Genomic DNA, 23,289 nt, shown 5'->3' on the forward strand with positions numbered 1-23,289 from the left:
AAAGAGAAAATAGTGGGGAGGGGAGAATGAAATGCCTCCTGCAAGTCCTTGCGGGTGCCTGTTTGTAGTATATAAATGGCATTTGAGACCTGATCCTGAAAGCTCTTTTTGAACCAGGCAGACTCAGAATAGCAAAAGAGAGCTGTTTATCTAAATAGAGTTGGCATACTCCATGCTTTTACATTAGTAAGATGTACAAAACAAGAGCCATTCTTAGTTCTATTTATAAATGAAGCTATAGAACATTTTTGTTACTATTTCCTCCTAGAGGTAATGTCTCTGCTTCACACTTGGCAATATAAAATTATATCAATGCTGAACAAACATTACTACTGTTCTGTCAGTACAGTTACTCCCTTAGAAGTTTTCATTTTGTGAGATTTATATCCCACATAAAGGTAAAGGTTTCCCTTGCTCGAAAGCCAGTCGAATCTGACTCTAGGGTTGCAGTGCTCATCTCCATTTCAAAGCCAAAGAGCCAGCACTGTCCGAAGACGTTTCCGTGGCCATGTGACCGGCACGAATAAACACCAAGGTGCACGGAACGCTGTTACCTTCCCACCGAAGTGGTACCTATTTATCTACTTGCAATTTCTTGCTTTCGAACTGCTAGGTTGCCAGGAGCTGGAACTAGAGATGGGAGCTCACTCCGTCATGCGGCAACTCGGGTCTCGAACTGCTGAACTACCGACCTTCCACTGCCTGCAGTTCAGCGTCTTAACCACTTGAGCCACCGCAGCTCCTATATCCCACATAGCAACAGATAAACTTTGTTTCATTATTACCTGACTAGAACCCAATTTCCCTATTTATCTACATTGTTACACAGAGGTGTATTGCTGGTGGTGTCTCATTTCTGACTGAACCTGTACCCTCCTTTTAGCTTTCCTAACAAAAGGTTGCCCACTGTATACGTCATTTTAAAAATGGTTCCTTCATTTGATACTAAGTGGAACAAATGCTTTTGTAGCTTAGTCTAAATAGACATAGACTTCACAAATGAATGTTGTTTTTCCTGCTATAAGGCTCAACTCCAAAGAATACTACAGTAATTGTATTGATACAGAAACGCTTATTTTACCACATAAGTATCTAAGGCAACTCTCGAAAGTACAAGGGCTTAGGAAATAATCTATTTTTTTCATGTCCAAAGGAGTACACAAGTAAATCAGACGGTGCCACCACCTCGGATTCAAAGATGCAAATAAGAATTTATGACAATTAAAAAATTATCTAGCCATCTACATACTATGACTGCCATTTAAATCTACGAAGTGTTGCAAACAGATTGAAAGAAAAATATTGGTTTGTTCCTTGTCACCTTAATAATTGATACTTTCCTATCTCTTAAACAATATTAGGTAAAGGTTTCCCTTGCTCGAAAGCCAGTCAAATCCGACTCTAGGGATGCGGTGCCCATCTCTGTTTCCAAGCCGAAGAGCCAGCACTGTCCGAAGACGTTTCCATGGTCATGTGGCCAGCATGACTAGACGCCGAGGCACATGCAATGCTGTTACCTTCCCACCGAAGCGGTACCTATTTATCTACTTGCAATTTCTTGCTTTCAAACTGCAAGGTTGGCAGGGGCTTGGACCAGAGACGGGAGCTCACTCCGTCACGCGGCACTCGGGTCTCAAACTGCTGAACTACCGAGCTTCCGGTTTGCAGTTCAGCATCTTAAACAATATTACCAAGGAGTTAAGAATACTAGCTACAAAAGCTACTTATAACTTAATACATAACAGAGGCTAAAACACAATGCAGTATCATTTCATAAGTAACCACTTCTAAAATGACAGCTGCAAAGTATGAACAATAACCTATCCCCCCACACACACACACATATTTAGGGCCATCCAATATCCATATGGACAGGGCCACATTTTCATTCCCTCTTTTATCTCTAAATCCACTTTATGTGTGGTTTTCTACCTTGTATTAAATCCAATCACATATATTTAATTCCATTCTTAAACATTTCAATAGACAGCTTCAACGCTAACCTACAACCGCCCTGTCAGAATATCTTTGATGTCATAGCATAATAGTTCCTGAAAGAACAGCACTAATACTTAATGTAACATGAAACCAAGGCCCTGCAGTGGGGCTGTCTCCTGTCAAGAACAAACAGCTTCACCACTGTTACCCAAAGTGACAAGATTGAAAATTAGCAAGCCAGTAGTACCTGACCTCTCCATAAGAGTTGAACACTAGAGTCACTAGTAGATGCAATCATGCCATTGCAAATATACCAGCTGTGACTTTTTAAAAGGAAAGAATCAAAATTGATTTGAACCACACTTAAAAATCTGAGGTGACTGCTTAGAAATCTTCAGTGTCACTGATGAGAATATAAAATACAATTTTGTGTTGCCATTACCAGTTTACAAATCTCAGAACAAATGCAAGAAAAGTATATCAGTAAAGCTATTATTTTGGGACATGGAAATAAAGGTGGCTGTTTTGGTTGATGGTAACTGTGAATGTGGCTCTCTATGGAGGAGTACAGGGAGTTCTACTGATCTTATTTTCTAACATCCACTTTGGGGGGAAATTGCATAACAGACTGCAACATTCATCACAATTATTAGTCAAATGAAGAAAGTCACAAACACCTTTTGCATGGGTTAAACAATATACAACTTTTTAAAGTTTCTCATCATTTTTAAAGTAACTTCCACAATTCAAAAGAAATCCTTAATTTCATCTCTGCTTAAAATACTGTTACAAGCAGTTTGGCCACTTAATATTTTTTTGTTTTTTCCCCTGAAGTAAGCATATAACTTGATTTTTTTTGGATTTCTAGCAAAAGAGTGCTTTTTGAAGAATTTCTTACATCCTGGCTACTAGCTAACTTGTAAACATCAGATAAACTATCCTTTTATTTGTAACTCTTAATCCTAGGCCTGCCAGTGTTAGTAAACATCCTAGGTTGTTATTTAAAATACAAAAAAAAATTCCTAAATATAGTCAAAAATAGAATAGCTAAACAATGACAGAGTAAAGCATCATGGATTTCCCTTGCTCAGTTTTAGAACTCCCAGAAAAATATCGAAATGGGAAGTACTAAAATTAATTCGGCTTTGAAACGGAGATGAGCACCGCAACCCTAGAGTCGGATTCAACTGGCTTTCGAGTAAGGGAACCTTTACCTTTACTGTTACAGTTTGGCCACTTAATTTTTTTTTATTTTTTTCCCCTGAAGTAAGCATATAACTTGATTTTTTTGGATTTCTAGCAAAAGAGTGGTTTTTGAAGAATTTCTTAAATCCTGGCTACTAGCTAACTTGTAAACATCAGATAAACTATCCTTTTATTTGTAACTCTTAATCCTAGGCCTGCCAGTGTTAGTAAACATCCTAGGTTGTTATTTAAAATACAAAAAAAAATTCCTAAATATAGTCAAAAATAGAATAGCTAAACAATGACAGAGTAAAGCATCATGGATTTCCCTTGCTCAGTTTTAGAACTCCCAGAAAAATATCGAAATGGGAAGTACTAAAATTACTTCCATCTTTTTCTCCTTAATTTCATGGAGCACCCTTGGAAGAAAGACATAATACATGTCTATAATCATGAACTACTGAGCACATCCATGCCTACTGCTCCCGTTGCTGGATATTTTTTAAAGAACCCTGGAATTGACAACTCTTTGCAGAAGTTAAGAGCCCCACTTTGGGGGCTTTTAGCTATTGGGTAACCAGGTGGAAAATCTGTAGAGAAAGTTACTGCTCTGTTTCGCCCATCTGCTTATTGTTAAACTAGTATGTGTTCAAGATAGTTTCAAATGCTTTTCTCTCAAGGACAGGACACCGATCTCTACCCAGATTACAAAAAGATCCCCAAGTTGACATGCGCAGGAAATGGGCACTCCAACCTGATACCTCCATCATCAGAATCACTTGATATACTAGAGATCCTTGAAGGAAAAGCAAGTCTGCAATAACCACCAGTGCAATAATGAATGGAAGTAGCTGAGGATATCCATAAGGACAGTGATATCTAAACTGGATAATGAACTGAACACGCTGAAGTGGTGAGCATGGAATCTTGCCTAAGAGTCAACTTCCAGGATCAATAATGCAGTACTAGGACCTGAGCCAAACCATACATAATTAGGTCTCTTCCAACAGGAGCAGACGTTGTTTGCAAGAATGCTTTGAGTGCAACGTAGCTTCCACCATGGATGAGAAGGTGCTGAGAACTCTGAGCCAAACCAGAAGCCTTGCCCATGAATAGGAACACACCTTGTGAAACATCTGCAACCCTAGCCTCTTCCAAAAAATAGACTACTTGGAGCTATGGGTTAACTTTTACTCTGATGGGTCAAGGATTGAAATTGCAGAAGGGAATATTTCAGAATGTTGATTGGGAACATGGTTGGGATGGGGGAGGATGCTTGCTGCTGGATGAATTACGCTTGACGTTATGTTTCGATTCTCCTTCTTTTTTTTATCACCCTGTAGTCTGAGACTGTGACCTTGGGACCTTGTTGCTCTACTCTCTGGGAATTTATTTATTTATTTATTAAGATTTATACCCCTCCCTTCCCGCAGAGCGGGCTCAGGGCGGCTTACAAGGGGAAAACCCATATAAAACAGATAAAAGCAATAAAACATTAATGACAATTAATAAAAATTATACTCAATTTAACAAGATGGTCTCCAGATGGTTCTCCAGGGTGATGTTATCCTATAGCTCAACCAGGTAAATCCAGTGGCCACGCAGAAATTGTGGCAGATCTTCCTGGGCCATCCTTAACCCCGATGTTGTCCACCTCATTGGTGGCGGTGGTAGTGGTGGCCCCTATGTGAAAGCCTGGCGGAAGAGCTCCGTCTTACAGGCCCTGCGGAACTGCATAAGGTCCCGCAGGGCCCTGATCTCCTGAAAAGGATCTGGTCCTAGTCATGGCGAGCCTTGCCTCCCGGGGGCCTGGAACCACCAGGCGATGTTGTGCTCCGGACCGAAGTGCTCTTGGGGGTATATATGGGAAAAGGCGGTCCCTCAGGTAAGTAAGCCTCAGGAATGTATAGCCGGTTAGCTTAGGTGGGCTTTTGCTTTTATTCTGATTGGCCCAAGACCATCCCCTGACCATTTGAATCAAGTATATCTTTTGGCTACGTGCATTTATTTTCAATCCTGACACTAAACGTATGTGCAGATGACTTGCCTTTACAGACTCCAATAAACTTTACTCTTTTGGAAAGAATGTTGTGGGGAACTGATTGCTGCAGGACTCTGACAGTCATGTGCCCACTGGGGGCAGAAGATTTCACATCCACAGAAGGCCTTGCCAGCAAGTGGCAGCAGAAAGATTTTTTTAAAAAATAATGGCCATTGGAAACAGCATGACATCCTGACCTAGATGGCCCAGGCTAGCCTGGATCTCAACATATCTCAAAAGCTAAGCAGGGTTGTCCTTGGTTAGTACTTGGATGAGAGACCACCAGGGAAGTCCAAGGTTGCTATGCAGAGGCGGACAATGACAAACCACCTCTGTTCATCTTTTGCCTTGAAAACCCTACAGGGTCGCCATAGGTCGGCTCTGTGTTCCGAGGCAAAGGCCAATGAGGCTGCAAATGCAAATAGCCTCTGTGTTCTGACTGGCTACGGGGGGGGGGGAGGAACAGCAAACTGTTTAGAATGTTGGAGGGGAGACTCAAGCAATGCAGCCAGTGGATAGGGGCAGATTCTGAGTGACACACCAGGGCGCCAACCAATTCCGGAGCATATGGAACGTTCTAGAGAAGTGCCACCACCATTCGGCTTTTATATATAAGGGAGACATTTAGCACATACTATTTAACAATTTTTTCCATAAGAACTTGTGTTGATAGTCACATGATTTGAAAATCTTTATGTTCTTCTCTCTTGGTAGATCCACGTGTATTAACAAATCTAATAAATAATAATTTAGAGCATTACTCAAAAGTCTCACAGAAACATTACTACAACTCTTAGATAAACCAAGAAAACTTGGAATTATCTACAACTATTATAATATAAATGACCTACTAGAAGCCATGGTAGCTACCACTTAGCCCAAAATTTATTTCTTTTGCTGCTTCCTTATCTCTTCAGCCAGTCAGCAACACTGGGGCTGTTTTCAATCAGTTTTACACACATTGGGTTGTATTCAGCACCTCCACAACATGGAACACTTCAGCCACTGATTTAATTCAGTTCTAGTACTGCTGCTGCTGTCCCAGGCAGTGGTGAGCAGGAATAAGTGAGAACACCACATTGGATGGATAAAGCAAATGGAGGGGAATGCAGTAGGAGACTGAGGAGAGCTATTTTTAGGGAGCAGGGAAAGTGTATGTACAAGAAAGTAAAGCCAAAGAACTAGTCACAAATTCAAAGAGATTCTAACCTTCTACCTCAGGTAGGAAAGTCACAAACATCACTTCTATTAACATCTAATTCTCAATATGTTAAGTGTAAACCTCAAGGCCCAAACAGTAGACATAACTTACATTTGTGGATTGTAAACATTTCCTCCATCCCAACAGGCCCTCCATCATTCAATATAGCACCAATTCAGTTTTACACACATAGGGTTGTATTCAGCACCTACACAACATGGAACACTTCAGCCACTGATTTAATTCAGTTCTAGTACTGCTGCTGCTGTCCCAGGCAGTGGTGAGCAGGAATAAGTGAGAACACCACACTGGATGGATAAAGCAAATGGAGGGGGATGCAGTAGGAGACTGAGGTGAGCTGTTTCTAGGGAGCAGGGAAAGTGTATGCACAAGAAAGTAAAGCCAAAGAACTAGCCACAGATTCAAAGAGATTTTAACCTTCTACCTCAGGTAGGAAAGTCACAAACATTACTTCTATTAACACCTAATTCTCAATATGTTAAGTGTAAACCTCAAGGCCCAAACAGTAGATATTTATACATAACTTACATTTGTGGATTGTAAACATTTCCTGCATCCCAACAGGCCCTCCATCATTCAATATAGCACCAATGTAAAGCCCTTCTCTTCAACGGGCTGATATGATGATACTGGTGAATCAGGAACTGCACCTTTACCTTGTAACACCTAATCTAATCAGGACTGTAGCACACCCTGCACGAGATGTAGACAAGAGACCTCCATAAGGTTGCCAATTCTGTCTTGGCAAATTCCTGGTAGTGCCCAGGGCAGAAGCATAGGAGGGATGTAATTCAGGGACATTGTTTCCCGCTGCAGTGGAAACCACCCTGACTCCTCTTCTGTAAACTGATGGTCCACTGAGAATAGGTGAGGGGAAATGTTTTTAAAAGTGGCATCTTGCTGAAGGCAGGATGTCACTTTCAGCAAATACCTGCAAGTGACTTCCAGCAAATACCTAAGTGCCATCGTATCTCCCAAATGATGCTGACGTGACTCTCAGATTCATGACAAAACTCTATGGTTTTACCGCAGAGTTTTGTCAAATCCTAGAGCCTTGGATCAACATCATGCAGGTGACATGCAGGCCACATGACAGCACTTCTCTGCGTTAGTTGTCAATTATATCACGCCATTCCCTCATCCACCGCTCTCTTGCACTGGTTGCCAGCTCCTAATATAATTCCAGAATCCACCCTCTGAAGCTATCATTTCCTCCAGCAGACCTAATCTTTGCAATCTGGAACTAAACTGTTATTCCGGGAGAACTCCGGGCTTCACCTGGAGTTTGGCAACCCTGGGGCCCCAACATTATGGCCGAAAACATTCCCAACCATTTTTTTTTTTTTGCATTCAGCCAGGTGAACATTTCTGATCAACCTCAAAAAGGTTGAACACTATGTTGTGGTGTTTCTGCTGGTCCTGATAAAAAGGACTTCGTGGCTTTCGTTTTTATATTTGTCATCTATGTCAGACTTTCCAGCCAGTAGTTCCCAAATATGTAAACCTCTAGGCAAGAGGAAAATGAGATGGATTCTCCTTTCCGCAGTGCTGTCATAAAGGAAAAGAATTAACCTTTGTGCGTTTGTCTTTTCCTGGACCAAGAGTGAAGCGCTTCAGCAGTGGGAATGCCTGCTATGAATATGACAGATTAGGGCAATGCTGGCCTCATAAGGAAGGTATCAAGTGATAACACAGCATGAGAACAGACGTCTCAAACCACTCTGTACTTTTTTTTTAAATGAAATTTCCTCACAAATTATTTTGAAGTACCTACAGCAGATTCAGGCCCTAGAGAAACTTATAAGGACAGAAAGATGGTACTTACAATATAACGTTGTATTCACATGGGAAGTACGCTATTGGTGATGCCCTTCCAGTTCTAGGGTTTGCAAATAACCAAACCAAATTACGGGTGGTAAATCCAGTGATCATTTATCACTGAGAATTTTGAAAAAGATAGTAAGAATAGACTATATGTGGCCTAATTTTCACCATGACAGTAGACCTGAGAGCCAGTTTGGTGTAGTGGTTAAGTGCGCAGACTCTAATCTGGGAGAACCGGGTTTGATTCCCCCACTCCTCCACTTGCACCTGGCTGGATGACCTTGGGCAAGCCATAACTCTGGCACAGCTGTTCTTGAAAAAGGGCAGTTTCTGTCAAGAGTTCTCTTAGCCCCACCTACCTCACAGGGTATCTGTTGTGGGGAGGGGAAGGGAAAGGAGTTTGTAAGCCGCTCTGAGACTCCTTCAGGTAGTGAAGGGCGGGGTATAAATCCAATCTCTTCTTCTTTTACCTCACAGGGTGTCTGTTGTGGGGAGGAGAAGGGGAAGGAGTTTGTAAGCCACTCTGAGACACCTTCGGGTAGTGAAGGGCGGGGTATAAATCCAATCTCTTCTTCTTCTCTTCTTAGATCTGTGTCTGCACAGTCACTTCTGACTGCAGATAGGGCCACTAATACCTAAATGTTTCTCCAAACAATGAAACTTCCAGCACATAGCCTGACAGGGAGAAGGCTAAGCTAAAACTATTCTCGCAGGTGTCAATCTTTCTGTGTAAAGGAACTTATCTTGTATTCAGTTATGTGAATTTTCATCTATAGTCTCAAGTGGAACAGCCTATACGTAGATCTTCAACTGCACTGAGAGTTACACCTACAATTATCAGAAGCACCTACAGAAAAAGCAGGACTGAGTGGCCATTTCAAAGACTGCATGCTCCGTACTTTGTTACTCAATGCAGGGAGATATGGGAGAACAACTACTTTTCTTGTAACACGAAAAGAGAGAGCAGCCATACATTATTTTTACAGAGGTATCAAGTACTTATCTTCTGTAATACCAACATTTTATTGGTGACATCAAAATATTTGGTCTTTGAAAAAGTATATATATTCACCCAAGTGTGTGTTTATACATGCACATTTATATACACACGCTATGGGACTCTTACTCTTTTCTACTGCTACAGACAGACTAACACAGCTACCCATCTTGATCTACAGAGAGAGAGAGAGAGATCTCAAAATGAAGACATGGATTAGGAATGCCCCTGGCCATTTCTCCATGCTTCTTCTGTCTCCAGTAATACTGTATAGGTATACTTCATTTTATATCAACAAAGGTACAATGTGTCACATTTGAAACGTATTTTAACAACATATTTCAGCAATCGCTAAAAATCATGCACCAGAGCCAGATCCACTACAATAAAAACATATCCATGATTTGCTGACAAACAGAAACACTTGAGTAAACTGGTCATTACATGAACAGAAACAAATGAAGAGTAAGACAAAAGTTCAACTTCTGCCAACACATTCAGAACTCTGTTGAATGGAGTGCTCTGACTGCAGTTTATAAAGTGGGTTATATATGTGCTATGAGCTTTAGGCACATGAGAACTGCTTAAAGTATTCAGTATGGCTCAGAGTAAGTGGATATTCAAGTTCTATCAACCAAGTATTTATTTACTTATGCAAAATTCTTCCCCACCACTCAGCTCAAAGGCCTGAAAGGTGTTTTACAAAATAAAAAACATTTTCCATAAAACAACATGCATGAAACAGTAAGAATAAAAACACAAAACAAGCCAGATATAAGTGATCAATTTAAAATGTAATCCTATAAAACAAGAATCAAAGTATGAAAATAGCAGAAAAAGCTCAATCATTTTCAAACATCTGGTGAGAAATAATTGTTTCTTAACAGTTTCTTAAATATTCCAAAGGATTGTACCCAGCAAGGCTTTTGAAATGTATATGCTAAAGGGAAAGATAACACTGCAAATAGAGCAAAACTTCCAGTGGACGCAAGTTTGACCTCTGACAGTAAAGGAATTCAAAGCAATCAGATTTTTTAAAGACAATGAAACTTAGGCATTAAAACTTAGCATCTTGACAAGCATCCAGAAGTACAAAGATATAAAAGACAGGCTGACAACCGCCCTGGAGGAGGAAACTTGAAATGAACAGCCTGGCATGTTAACCATTTAAAACAGTACATTGCCTGACAATGAAGTTAGAGTGAAAAAAATAGCCAAGCTACATTCACAGACAGAATGGCAAATACATTTTAAATGACTGCTGGCCTATTCTAACAGGCGATGAAATCTTAAGTGGGAGAACAGCTTATTATAGATATCATAAATAACTCACAACATTTTAGGATGAACCCTGCAATCTGCACCAGTTACAAACCATCTTTAAATTCATTTGATTTGTCTTCAAATTCATTGCATATACAAACACTGGCTACCCTAAAAGATTTCAGAGATACCAGAAACCAGGTCTAGCAAAAGAAAATATGTTCCTCTCAAAATGTACAGAAATAGTGTAGCAGGCAAATATCACTGAAGTAAATCTCTTTAATGCTCTAACACTAAAATTACCTAGCCACCAGGGAACTAACTTGACCAAGTGCACTTTCTATGTCTACAGATACCTCTGAACCATATTCTGCGCTGGTGTTCCTAACCAGTGATTGGTAGATTATGTGAAAGTGGCTAAACCACATGACAAATATTATCCACTCTATTTAATGGACTACTTCACACTACTGCAAAGACATCCAGAAAAGACTTGTGTGGAATAGAGATGGATTTGCATTTGTGGACCCTTGCCAAACCATCAACTACAGCCAGACTAATTTACATGGGATAAGGCAAGTTTATTTTTTCTGCTTGCATAAAAATATTACTCTCAGTACAAATTATCCTTCTATTGCTTTTTAGCAATCCTTTCCCCCTCTTTTATGGCATTTTCCCTTCTAGCGTCTTTTCCCCCCCCTCGTTTGAGTACAATTTCAGTAAAGATGTTCAACTGTTTCTAATTCTCCTTACAGTAGGTTAAGAGGCTCTCTCTGCCATGTTTATTCTACCTTTATTGATGTGCTAAAATACCCCACTTCTATATATATTCCACACCCTTCCCTAGCTTTAAGGTCTTTTCAGAACAACTGTTCCAGGTGTTAGTTCCTTCAGGGGAGAGGCATGAGGAAGGCCTTTTTCATGATGGTACTTTCCTTATGGAACACTTCCTAGGCAAGCTCATTTTGCCAAGTCACTGAACTCATCTAGGAAGGCCGTTAAAATCCTTCTGACTATGAAGTCATTTGACTGGTTGGACAATTGCTGCTATTCTGCTATTCTGACTTACTTACAGCAGAATCAACGCCCAGGCCAAACCGCCGGACCTAGAGACACCAAATTTGATGAGAGCGCTCCTACTGTGGCTCGCTAAGGGATTTTTAGAAATTCGACCCCTAACTGGGTCAAAAGGGGGGAAACTTCCATTGCTCCCCCCATTTATTCCTATGCGGCTGCCAGGCAGCTGCCTCTCTGCACCCCCCCCCCCCCCTCCACGCGGATACACCTAACAGGTGGTTGTCTGTCAGGTGCAGCCCCACCTCCACAGTGACTTCTAATACTCCTCCCCCTCCCCCTCCTACACTGGACAGGCAGCTGCCTGTCAGTTGTAGGAAAAGAGGTGGGGTGGCTTCCAACACACTCCCACCAGGCGGTTGTTCAGGTGCAGCCCCACCTCCACAGTGGCTTCTAATACTCCTCGCCCCTCCCCCTCCTACACTGGACAGGAAGCTGCCTGTCAGGTGTAGGAGAGGAAGTGGGATGCTTACAGCCGCCGGGGAGGTTTGCTCAGCAGGATTGCCTTAGCACTGCTGCTGGCCCAGCCTCCCCGATGCCTTTAAATACAATCCCCCCCACCAACACCAGACAGGCCGGTGTCTGTCAGGTGTAGGAACAAGGCCAGGGTATGAATGTTTATGGGGAGATAGTAAAGGACATTTCTAGGAGCCATTTTGATGCGTGTCTTCAAAGTGCCACAAAGTTCTTTTTGTTTTACCTATGTGACATAAACATTCAGAGAATTACGATCCACACATGGATTCAAGCTCACTCGGAAATAAGTCCTAGTTATTTCAATGAGATTTTTAAAAATGTATTTACAACATTTATATCCCATCTTTCTGCCTGATCAGGCTAACAATTGGATCAGAGCACTCTAAACTGGAGCACAAAAACAGGTTAAAACCAAAACTAAAAATACATATGCAAAAACACAGAGAGGGCGCGTAAAACAGGGTGGGAATAGGGTTGCCAGGTCTGAGCTGGAAAATGCCTGGAGACTTCGAGGATGGATCCGGGAGAGGGTGGGTTTTGAGGTGGGGAGGGGCCTCGGCATGGCACAATGCCATAGAGTCTGCCCTTCAAAGCCGACATTTTCTCCAGAGGAGCTGATCTCTGTCACCTGGAGATCAGTTGTAAAAGCGGGCGATCTCCGGGCCCCACCTGGAGGCTGGCAACCCTAGGCTGGAAGGAGAGGACACTGAGGAAAACCAGACTTCACCTGCTGGAGGAAAGCCCACACAGGACTGCAGTCATAGAAGCAGCAGAGCAGTTTGGAACAAGACCCATTTGCTGTTCACAGGAAATACATACCATACATAAAAGGTAAAAGGTAAAGGTTCCCTTGCTCAAAAGCCAGTCGAATCCGACTCTAGGGTTGCGGTGCTCATCTCCGTTTCAAAGCCAAAGAGCCAGCGCTGTCCGAAAACATTTCCGTGGTCATGTGGCCGGCATGACTAAACACCAAGGTGCACGGAACGCTGTTACCTTCCCACCGAAGGGGTACCTATTTATCTACTTGCAATTTCTTGCTTTCAAACTGCTAGGTTGGCAGGAGCTGGAACTAGAGACAGGAGCTCACTCCGTCATGCAGCACACTCGGGTCTCGAACTGCTGAACTACCGACCTTCCACAGCCTGCAGTTCAGCATCTTAACCACTTGAGCCACCGCATACCATACATACATCGCAACAAATACCACTAATGGAGAACACAGGTTGCCATTTCCCCATATTCGCTATCAGCAGTTAATTAACTGGTGATATTTTTACTTTGAATACTTAATACTCTCTTTCTGAAAAGAGGGAATATAACAAGTTGATTATACGGAGAAAGGGACTGAGTCAAGAAAAAGGCAGCTCACAGCCACCTCAAGTGTATGCCAGTCATTTGGAAAGAGTCAAGTTTAGCAGGGCAGAAACTGTGTACCTCCATATAAAAATTACTGCACCAATACACAAAAGCTCGATTCTACACAAATGCCGCAGGTTTGCACCGTAATTAGGAAGTACACTAGTGACTTCATGCTCAAGGCTGCAGCTCTGGCAACTTCCTTCTTTGATGTTATGAATGTTCAACATTCTCTCTTCTCCACCTTCTCTCTTCTGATCCTTTTTACCAGGAGTGGAGGAGAAGCAGCAGCATTCATTTAGAGTTTCCCTCCTTAAGCATATATATTCCAAACTAGACAAAATAATCCAGTTCGGTTTAAAACTGGAACGGAAACACTTCATTGGTTCAGCTCAACTAATTGTAATAAATCTCTGCTTCTAGCAAACAACTGTGGATGGTGCTTAAAAGCTAATCACACGAATGAAGATAACAAGGGAAGGGCCTTGATGTAAAGTAGCATGTTTGCATATACTAATACGTTCTCTGATAATGACTTTTGTAGAAAAAAGGGTCATTGGTGGTCCACTAAGTAAGCTCCCTTTTGGCTTTGGAAACAAACTACAAGCAGGAGACCCACAACGACTTGTGGATAATCATTTCATTTTGACCCGTATCTTCTTCCCCGCACTATTTCCTTTCTCTCCTCCAAACAACCCACATATCTTTTCCCCTTTCCCCGCTTCCTTCTCTTCTTTCCACTCATCAACTACTTTTCTGCCTCTAATCTTCACCTTTATTTATTTACTTAATTTATACCCTGCCTTCCTCCCCAATGGGGATCCAAAGCAGCTTACACCATTCTACTCTCTTCCATTTCATCCTCACAACAACCCTGTGAGGCAAGTTAGGATGAGCGTGATTGCCCCAAGGTCACCCAGCTCCTAGTCTGACACACTAACAATCACACCACACCGGCTCTCAGCTTTCCCTCCTTCACGCCCCACTGGCAGCCTCTCCCTGGGATGGCTGCAAAGTTGGCCCACGTTGTACAGTAACGTCACTCAGGTAAGTTGCGTGGTGACCAGTGCCAGGCCCAGCCAAGTAAGGTTGTGTGGAGGCTGCTGCTGGATGCAAGCGCCGTAAGGGTGTGCAAAAAAAAAAAAATTGGACCAATTCGGATTCGGTCGAATCGGGAAGAATCAATTTTGGCCAGCAGAAAGACTCCCGCATGTCAATTTCATCAGTACCAGCAGACTGGGGAGCCTTTCGGCCAGCCGAATGTCAATTTCTCCACCATTATATCCTATGGGCCATTGAAGTCAATGGCGAAAACATAGGGTATATTCTGGGGGCTGTAGGAGAGGGGGTTTGAGGGAGCCTCTCCAAACTCACAGGGTAGCTACTGGAGCCTCTCCCCAAGATACCCACCAAGTTTCAAGAACATCGTACCGGGGGTCCAATTCTACGGGCCCCAAAACAGGTTGCTCCCATCCCCTCCATTGTTCTCTATGGTGGGGGAAAAGTTATTTTTTCCCACCATAGAGAACAATGGAGGGAATAAGGGCAACCTGTTTGGGGGCCCGTAGAATTGGACCACCTTGTCCAATGTTCTTGAAACATGGTGGATATCTTGGGTAGAGGCTCCAGCAGCTGTCCTCTGAGTTTGGAGCCTCTCCCTCAAACCCCCTCCCCCTCCAGCCCCCAGAATATACCCTATGTTTTCGCCATTGACTTCAATGGCCCATAGGATATAATGGGGCCGAATAGCCGCCGGATTTCACCGGCCATTGGCAGTAAGCCGATTCAGATCAGAGAATCTGAATCGGCTCGCAGCAGCCCGAAAGGGGCCCCAAATGGGCCATTTTCGGGGGTGCATTCAGTTCAGACGAACCAAATGCACATCCCTACATGCGAGTTGTGTGGCATCAAGTCGTAGTCACCACCACATTTTGGTGAGCTGCCCAAATTGCATGGTACCAAGTTGCCCAGTTCTTGCTGAATCTGGCCCCAATGAGTCCTCCATCTAGGGCAGGAGGGGAGGACAGTAAGGTAGACTGGGAAGTGGAAGTAGCCCCGGAAAGCCACTTCCCCACCTTTTACTGACAGAAACCAGTTTCCCCCCATATGTTACTTACAGAAACCAATCTTAAGGCAAGTAATATTGTTGTAATTGCTTAGCAACCCCCACAATGGCCACTGATATCTCATAGGACATCTGTTTCTTAAAATTACATATGCTGCTTCTATTATTTGGGGGAGATTAAAAAAACCCCATTTTGGGGGGGTAGATTTGAGATTTTTCTGCAAATCTGGAGTTTTTCCCAATGTTTAGAATTAGACACACATAGGCCCGGTAAGGTAATAACCCTATTATCAGAATCCAATCTTTACTTACTTTCCACAGAGTATCAAAAGAACTTTGAAAATCTAGTTCCATTATTTTATTTTATTTTTAATTTACTTAAAACTATAAGGGCCAAAATAATTTCAGACATCATAGTCAAAATGTGATGTATCAGTTCTTGCTATTCCAGTAACACTGAGCATCATGCAAATTCATAGCTTTGGGGCTGGGTGTCATCAATATGCAGATGATACTCAGCTCTGTTTATCCTTATCCTAATCCCCTGGTGATGCAATCGAGGTCCTGGCTGCTGTGGTAAATCGGCTAAGAGTGAACAAATTGAAACCAAACCCTGAAAAGGCAGAAGTGGGACTGGTAGGGAAGGTGGAGATCTTTGAAGAACATTGTGCTCCCACTTTTGATGGAATTCAGCTGACCCTTGTTGACTCAGTGAAGAGGGCTTATACTGGACCCAACATTTATTACTGGAGAAGCAATGCGGCAGCAAAAAAAGGCTTTCTTCCAACTCAGCCTGGCCCCTTATCTTGATCTACACCAAAGTAACATAAAGACTAAACTAGTATAAAGCACTGTACACCGGTCTCCCCTCAAAATCAATTCAGAAACTGCAGCTGACGCAGAATGCTGCAGCTCAGCAATTATCGGGAGATAGATGAAGCACACGTATTATTCCCATCCTTCAGGCACTTCATTGGCTTCCCATCAGTTACGGGGCTCAGTTTAAGGTATTAGCTAACACAGACAAAACTGCTCGTGGTCTTGGACCCTCGTATCCATGAGACCGTCGCTCCCCCTATGCCTCGCCATGACATCTTCGCTCATCAGAGCAGGGTCTTTTGCAGTTGCCAGGTAGAGGTAAAGGTTCCCTAGCTCGAAAGCCAGTCGAGTCCGACTCTAGGGTTGCGGTGCTCATCTCCGTTTCCAAGCTGAAGAGCCAGCGCTGTCCGAAGACATTTCCATGGTCATGTGGCCAGCATGACTAAACACCAAGGCGCACGGAATGCTGTTACCTTCCCACCGAAGTGGTACCTATTTATCTACTTGCAATTTCTTGCTTTTGAACTGCTAGGTTGGCAGGAGCTGGAACTAGAGACAGGAGCTCACTCCGTCATGCGGCAACTCAGGTCTCGAACTGCTGAGCTACTGACCTTCCACAGCCTGCAGTTCAGCGTCTTAACCACTTGAGCCATCGCAGCTCCTTGCAGTTGCCAACCAACCTGCAAATGAACAAAATCAACAACTGCCTATACACATACCTTCTCTGTTGTGGCCCGCAGCTTATGGAATGGCCTGCCTGAGGAGGTCAGGAAGGCCCCCACTCTCCTTGCTTTCTCCAAATTATGTGAAACTAAATTATTTAAGATGGCAACACAGTCACACTGAAGAAGAAGAGGAGTTTGGATTTATACCCCGCCCTTCACTACCCAAAAGAGTCTCAGTGTGGCCTGCAATCTCCTTTCCCTTCCCCTCCCCACAACAGACACCCTGTGAGGTAGGTGGGGTTGAGAGAGCTCTTTCAAGAACTGCTCATGAGAGAACAGCTCTGAAAAAATGTGTAACTGACCCAAGGTCACACCAGCAGCTGCATGTGGAAGAGTGGGGGGGAGCAAACCTGGTTCTTCCAGATTAGACTCCACGCTTCTAACCACTACACCAAACTGGCTCTCCTAAATGTTTCACAAAAGTTACTTGGACAAATTATTAAGGACTGCAGTCTATACTACTTTATATAGCTTGCTGAAACTAAGATCCTACCACGTAACTTTTGCATCACTAACGTGTCATGTTTACTTACACATTGCTTCAGTTCTGTTGTTTTTAGACTTCTCATTGGTTCAACAACCCTAATTCCTATTGCACTATTCACTGAATGTCCCTTTCTGTCAATTATATGGACTCGCTCTGTTGTAACCTGTCTTGAGTCCAAGTGAGAAAGGCCAACTATAAATAATGTCAATAATAAATAAATAAATACTTTCATTCACGTTACCCTGCAAGAAACTCACACAGCATCTATAAGGCTATAGACTCTAGAATAAGTGTGCGAGGGATGGGACTGTATGGTAGCCCGATGATGGTGCCAACCTCCCAGACTGTAGACACGTGCTCAACCGAGGGAAGCCTTGCCCTGAAGCAGTGTGCCAGCCAGATGTGGACCCATGGACATACTCAACGCCTTTCACCCCTGCATCCCTGTAGGAGGCAAATAACCTCCCTGACACCAGAAGCACACAGCAGCCAGCAGCAGTTTCCTATGAAGAAAGCTATGCTTTACACAAGAGTCCTGAGTATTCCTGCAAAGGACTCCATAGAAGGACTTCTTCTCCTGCACGCAGGCACCTTCCCCCCCCCCAACCTACCTCTGCAGATGCTGCACGTACTCTCCATTGTAAAACAAAAGGACTTATGACATGAGTGGATTAAGCAGCTGGCGCAGCCATCCTGAGCCATTCTGATAACACAGCTGCACATCGTTACCATTAGTTGAATGTCTTTGCAATTGCCCACCCATTAATCCTATTTTCCCCGGTCATCTCCTAGATTTTTCTAGAATTCCTGGGGACTACGTGACTTGGTGGGACACGCCCCAAGCAACTTCTATATAAGAAGAGCATCTGTCCATTGCTCTCTCTTTTTCCCTATCTACCTGACCCCACCCTACCTTGCTAACTTCATTCCTAGCACTGTCTGGAGTCTACCACATGTGCTGCTGGCCAACACACAACCCCTTCCCTAGTATTTTCCCTATTTTCACTGCAGGATCACCTCGTTGCGTTAGATAGGTAAAGTATCACCCCAATCAACGATACCTTCCTGTTAATACAATTGTCGCTGTACCTTTCTATCTAATTCCTTAGTTCTGTATCGCTTGAGTGTGTGATTGTTTTATTTTATATTGTGTGTGAGAATTATTAGTAAAAGAAATCATTTTATTTAAGATCTAGCCTCTGCATCTATTTCTGGGATCCGGATAATTTGGAATCTGGTATACACAGGTTATTGCTCCCTTATTTAAGCCATTGCCATTTAATATTCAAATTCCCCCAATTTATTAAAGAAATAAGGCAATTTGGCTAACGCATACATCAGGACACTCCTTTTTTTTGCATGCTAATCTTCAGTTCCTTACCTGTTCTGTAACAGTCCCAACATCTCAGGAGTGTCCAACAGCTGTCAGGCAGCATAGAGGGGCTGCCAAAAGATAGAAGAGTCTCAGAAGCAGCATCAACACATTTCCTCTTGGATCTAACCTAAAGCATGAACTCAATGAGAACCATTTCAATAACTGATGAACAGGGAAATGAAGTCCCATGCTCCTATCAATATATCTCATCCTCAAGGTGGCCCCATTTGGGGATAGTTAAATCCAGAGGCTGTGGCCATAGTCAGACAAGACAGATCTTTCTAGAAATCGGAGAAAACCCCCAGTGTTGTATTCGAACAACAACTTACTGGTGATCCCTGGCCCTAGAGTTGTCTGGCTGTCCTCAACCGGGGTCAGTGCCTTTTAGGTCCTGGTGGAACTCTCTGCCAAATGACATCAGGGCCCCGAGGGATCTTATGCAATTCTTCAGGGCCTGTAAGGCAGAGATGTTCCATCAGGCTTTTGGTTGAGGGCAGCAATGATTACCCACTGGCTGGCACCCTTCTTTCCTCTCCCCTCCATATTCTGAGCTCCCTTCCCCACCACCACCACCCGGAAGAAAAAGGGACCAGTAGTCCAGAACCGGAACCCATAATAATATAGGGAAATCGCCATCTTGGATTTTTAATCTACACTGAGATTTTACTAATGGTGCTTGGGGGGGGGGGTCAACAGGGGGAGGGCTTCTAAAATCCTGGCCCCACTGGTGGACCTCCTGATATTTCTGGCCACTGTGTGATACAGAGTGTTGGACTGGATGGGCCTTTGGCCTGATCCAACATCGGCATCTCTTATGTTCTTATGTTCTTAATGTTGTGTGCTTTGTATTTTATGGCACTGTGTCTTGTACATCACCCAGAGCCTGGCACGAGCCAAGATGGGGTGATTAATAAATCCAACAAATAAGTAATAATAATAATAATTGTGGGGATTAGAACCCTCCAAAATGACAGAAGTAATATCTCTAGCTTTAAGAACCAAATGCCCTCAGTGGCTGTTGCTAGGCAACCATATTACCAGCCTCCCAGCCTTGGTTTCTATCAGAAATAGGCAAGAAGAGGAGCAGGGCCCTTACAGGACTGTTGTGGAGAATTCATCAGGGCCAGGCAGCAGCCACTGGGAGACTTGGTACCACAAGACTTGCATGATTCACCCAGGCCTGACTGCTTGCTACTGTTCAACAGCAACCACACTGTGATAACCAGAGTCGTATAGAGGTTAGAATTTCAGATTAAGATCTAGGAAACCCAAGTTCAAATCATCATTCTGCTGTGGAAGCTCACTGGGTGACTTCGGACCGGTCACATCCTCATTTTAACCTACCTCACAGGGATCAAATGGATGAGAGGAGAATGATGTGAGATGCTTTGGGTCCCCATACTGTAGAGAATGAAGTAAATAAAAAATACAGCTGAAGATGGTAGGGCAGATAAAAGACAGGGTGGTGCATGGTAAGGAAAAAAGGAAGCAGAGAAAATTGAGGATTTGGGGGCTGCCAGAAGTAGGGACAGAGGAAATAGTGTGGTAGATACAGGGGGAAATGAGGTGCCCCCAGCAAATCCTTGCAGGTTCCCCACAATGCAAGAGGGCCTGACCAAGCCTGGCCAGGTCCAGCCCAAAAGTAGTACCATGCAGTTTTCCCAGAGATATGCTGGGCCAAAGTTGCTACCAAAATTGGGCCAGAATTGCTACTAAGTAGAGTGAAGGACAGCTGAAGAAGGGGGAGGAGATAAAGGTAGGTTAGCTGGTGGGTGGGAAGGTGAGAAGGAAGCAGAAAAAGGGGAGAAGTATGAAGGCCTCCAGGGAAAGGAAAGAGTAAATAGTAGGGGAGGGAAGAATGAGATGCCCCCACAAGTCCTTGTTGGTCCCCTGCTTGTAGTCTCAGCTGCACAGATTTCTCAGGATATAGTTGGAGGCACTTTTTCAGTTTACTCCATTGCAGGAATTAGGATGGCTGTGGAAGCAGCAGTTCATACAAATGGCGTGACCAGTATCCTGGTGGCCGCTACATGAATGAATCAGTCTCCAGTTTTCATTATATTTAAATCTTGTTTCCCCTTTTCAGCAAAAAAAAAAAATTATCTGCTCATGATCTCTTTTACCCCATGTGTTCTCTCTGTATTTTAACCTGGCAGGTTCAAATTGGAAGCTCACTGGGTGACCTTGGGCTAATCACTCTGTCTTAGACTAACCTACCTCACAAGGTTGTTGTTGTGAGAATAAAATGAAGGAGGGGAGAATGATGATGTAAACCACTTTGTGTCTCCATTGGGGAGAACAGTGGGGAATAAACAAACTAATAAACAATGTACATGTCATGTGTCTTTTAAGTATACTACCATACATGTCCACACATAAGCTTTACTTCGTCTGAGAGAAATTTTCTCCAATACTTGTGCAAAGAAATAGGTGAAAAATGTCATTGAACTCCATGTGAATTGGGTAGCTTTTCTATTGAAGTGCAACTTTCCACACATCATCCACTTATAGATTCTTGGTCAGAAGAAGACGTTGTCGAAACGGCATCACATTCCGGAGACCACCGTCCCGCCGTCTTTCTTATCTTCTATAACTGGATTTACAATTTGAGTGTATTAGTATCATTTTTGTAATGTTCATATTTATAATATTATTGTCATTGTTAAAGAAACATTGAGTGCACTTTACACAGTTCCTGTGGCTCTATCTTTTCATGTCTATGGACTGTGACCATATTTGTCTTTGTACCCTTCTAGCACTAGCCAGTTTGTTATAGTGGTTTGGAGTGCAGACTCTAATCTGGGAGAAACATCCATGAAGTTCTTTCCTTTTATTCTTTTTTGGCGGGTAGGTTTTGACGCCACATGCTTGTATTGTTTATTCATTCTGCCCCCCCCCCTCCCCTATAGCTCCCGGTGTTTTTTCTTTTTTAAACAATGTTATGATGTTATAACATCACTGCATGTGTGCAAAAAAAGGGAGGTTCCATTGCTGATGAAGTACATGACATGGCCACACAACCCCCTTTCAAAGGAAGTGTGGAACACGTGGGGAGGGCTGGGTCTGAATTCAAGAAAAAAATATCCCCTAAAATAAATGCCCTTTTGTGAAAGGCCGGCCACAAAGTCAGCGCATCAGCTGTGGATTTAACTCTGCAGTAAACAGCAGCACCACTGAGGTGCGGGAAAAGTCTGCTTTTAGTTTTAAGGCAGATAAAACCTTGGATTTGTCACCCTTGGCTGCATCTCATTAACAGCCTTCTTAATATTTCCTCTACACAGCTCTAGCCCAAAAAGTGATCGGCGAAATTTTGTTTCTTCACTGTCAGAGAAACATGATTGTGTGAACCCACATTTATCACACCAGTATCACAGAACACGGGATATGCTCACTATGCTTCTCAGCGGCAGAGGCTCAATTTGCAGGGGCAGAAGTTCAATTTGCAGGATTTGCATTTATGTATTATGCCAAAGCCATAAAACAGAAAAAAGCAAGATTACAACCCTTCACATATTCCTACCACCCATATATATAGAGGGGAAATAAGAAAGTTTTGTGTGAGTCAGTTAGAAGTACAGGAGAATGTAGAAAAACAACTTTATCCTATCTTTGCTAAAATTTGGCTATGAAAGTAAAGGTAAAGGTAACTCTTGTAAATATAAATGATGCCTATCTTTCTGTTCATCTGACACCATTTGACTCAAATTTTCCACCAAAAATACTATTCTGTAGCCTCTTAATACAATTATCTTAATACCATTCTTTCTTTTAATACAATCTCAATCTTAAATTAAAACTATAAGGCCAGGTGTTGGGTAGGTAACAATAAAACTATTTTTAAAAGAATACTTCCAAGAGATGCAAAATAATACCTAAAATTTACATTTCCTTCGCTTTTGAAATAATTTTTTAGTATTAAACAGAAGTTACGAAAAGAACTGACCCCCCCCCCCCACAAATATATCAAAAGGTACATGAAAAGTGTGCCTGGAGCACAGAGCATTCTTCAGAGTAATTTGCTCATTCTCTTTGCATTGTGTAAGAGATTAGTCAGAACAAGCAAATGTTCATTGTATCAGTAAAAGGAAAAGTCTCCCTGATCATTCAGTGGATTTATTCTAAAATGAAACCTTCAGTGCTCTTGTCAATTAGGCTATGAAAATAGTTCCATTCTGACCTGAAAATTAAAGAATTTTTTCTAATCACAAAATACAGAAATATACAGAAAGGGCTGGGAGGGGGAAGTCTTAGGAAACAGTAAGAGAATCTGAATATAAACAAGCCATCATTCTGGTAAGAGGAAATACAAACAACTGGAATAAAAATAGTTGATGCACAAAAGCCATAATGAGGGGGTTGCTCAAAAAAAATAGCTCTGGCTTTGAATGGCTTGGATGAAATACAAATTATCCACAGAAAAGTGTGGACTGGCATAAACGTT

The 23,289-nt window shown here is 42.7% G+C and overlaps 1 protein-coding gene across 7 annotated transcripts in view; it reads right to left on the reverse strand.

The window, feature by feature from the left end:
- SOX6 (SRY-box 6) overlaps positions 1 to 23,289 on the reverse strand; it is a 678,959-nt gene that overhangs the window by 648,283 nt on the left and 7,387 nt on the right. The gene's annotated exons all lie outside the window — the stretch shown is intronic.

The sequence above is a fragment of the Gekko japonicus genome, unplaced genomic scaffold, assembly GCF_001447785.1.
Source record: "Gekko japonicus isolate JY-2015 unplaced genomic scaffold, Gekko_japonicus_V1.1 scaffold693, whole genome shotgun sequence".
NCBI lineage: Eukaryota > Metazoa > Chordata > Lepidosauria > Squamata > Gekkonidae > Gekko > Gekko japonicus.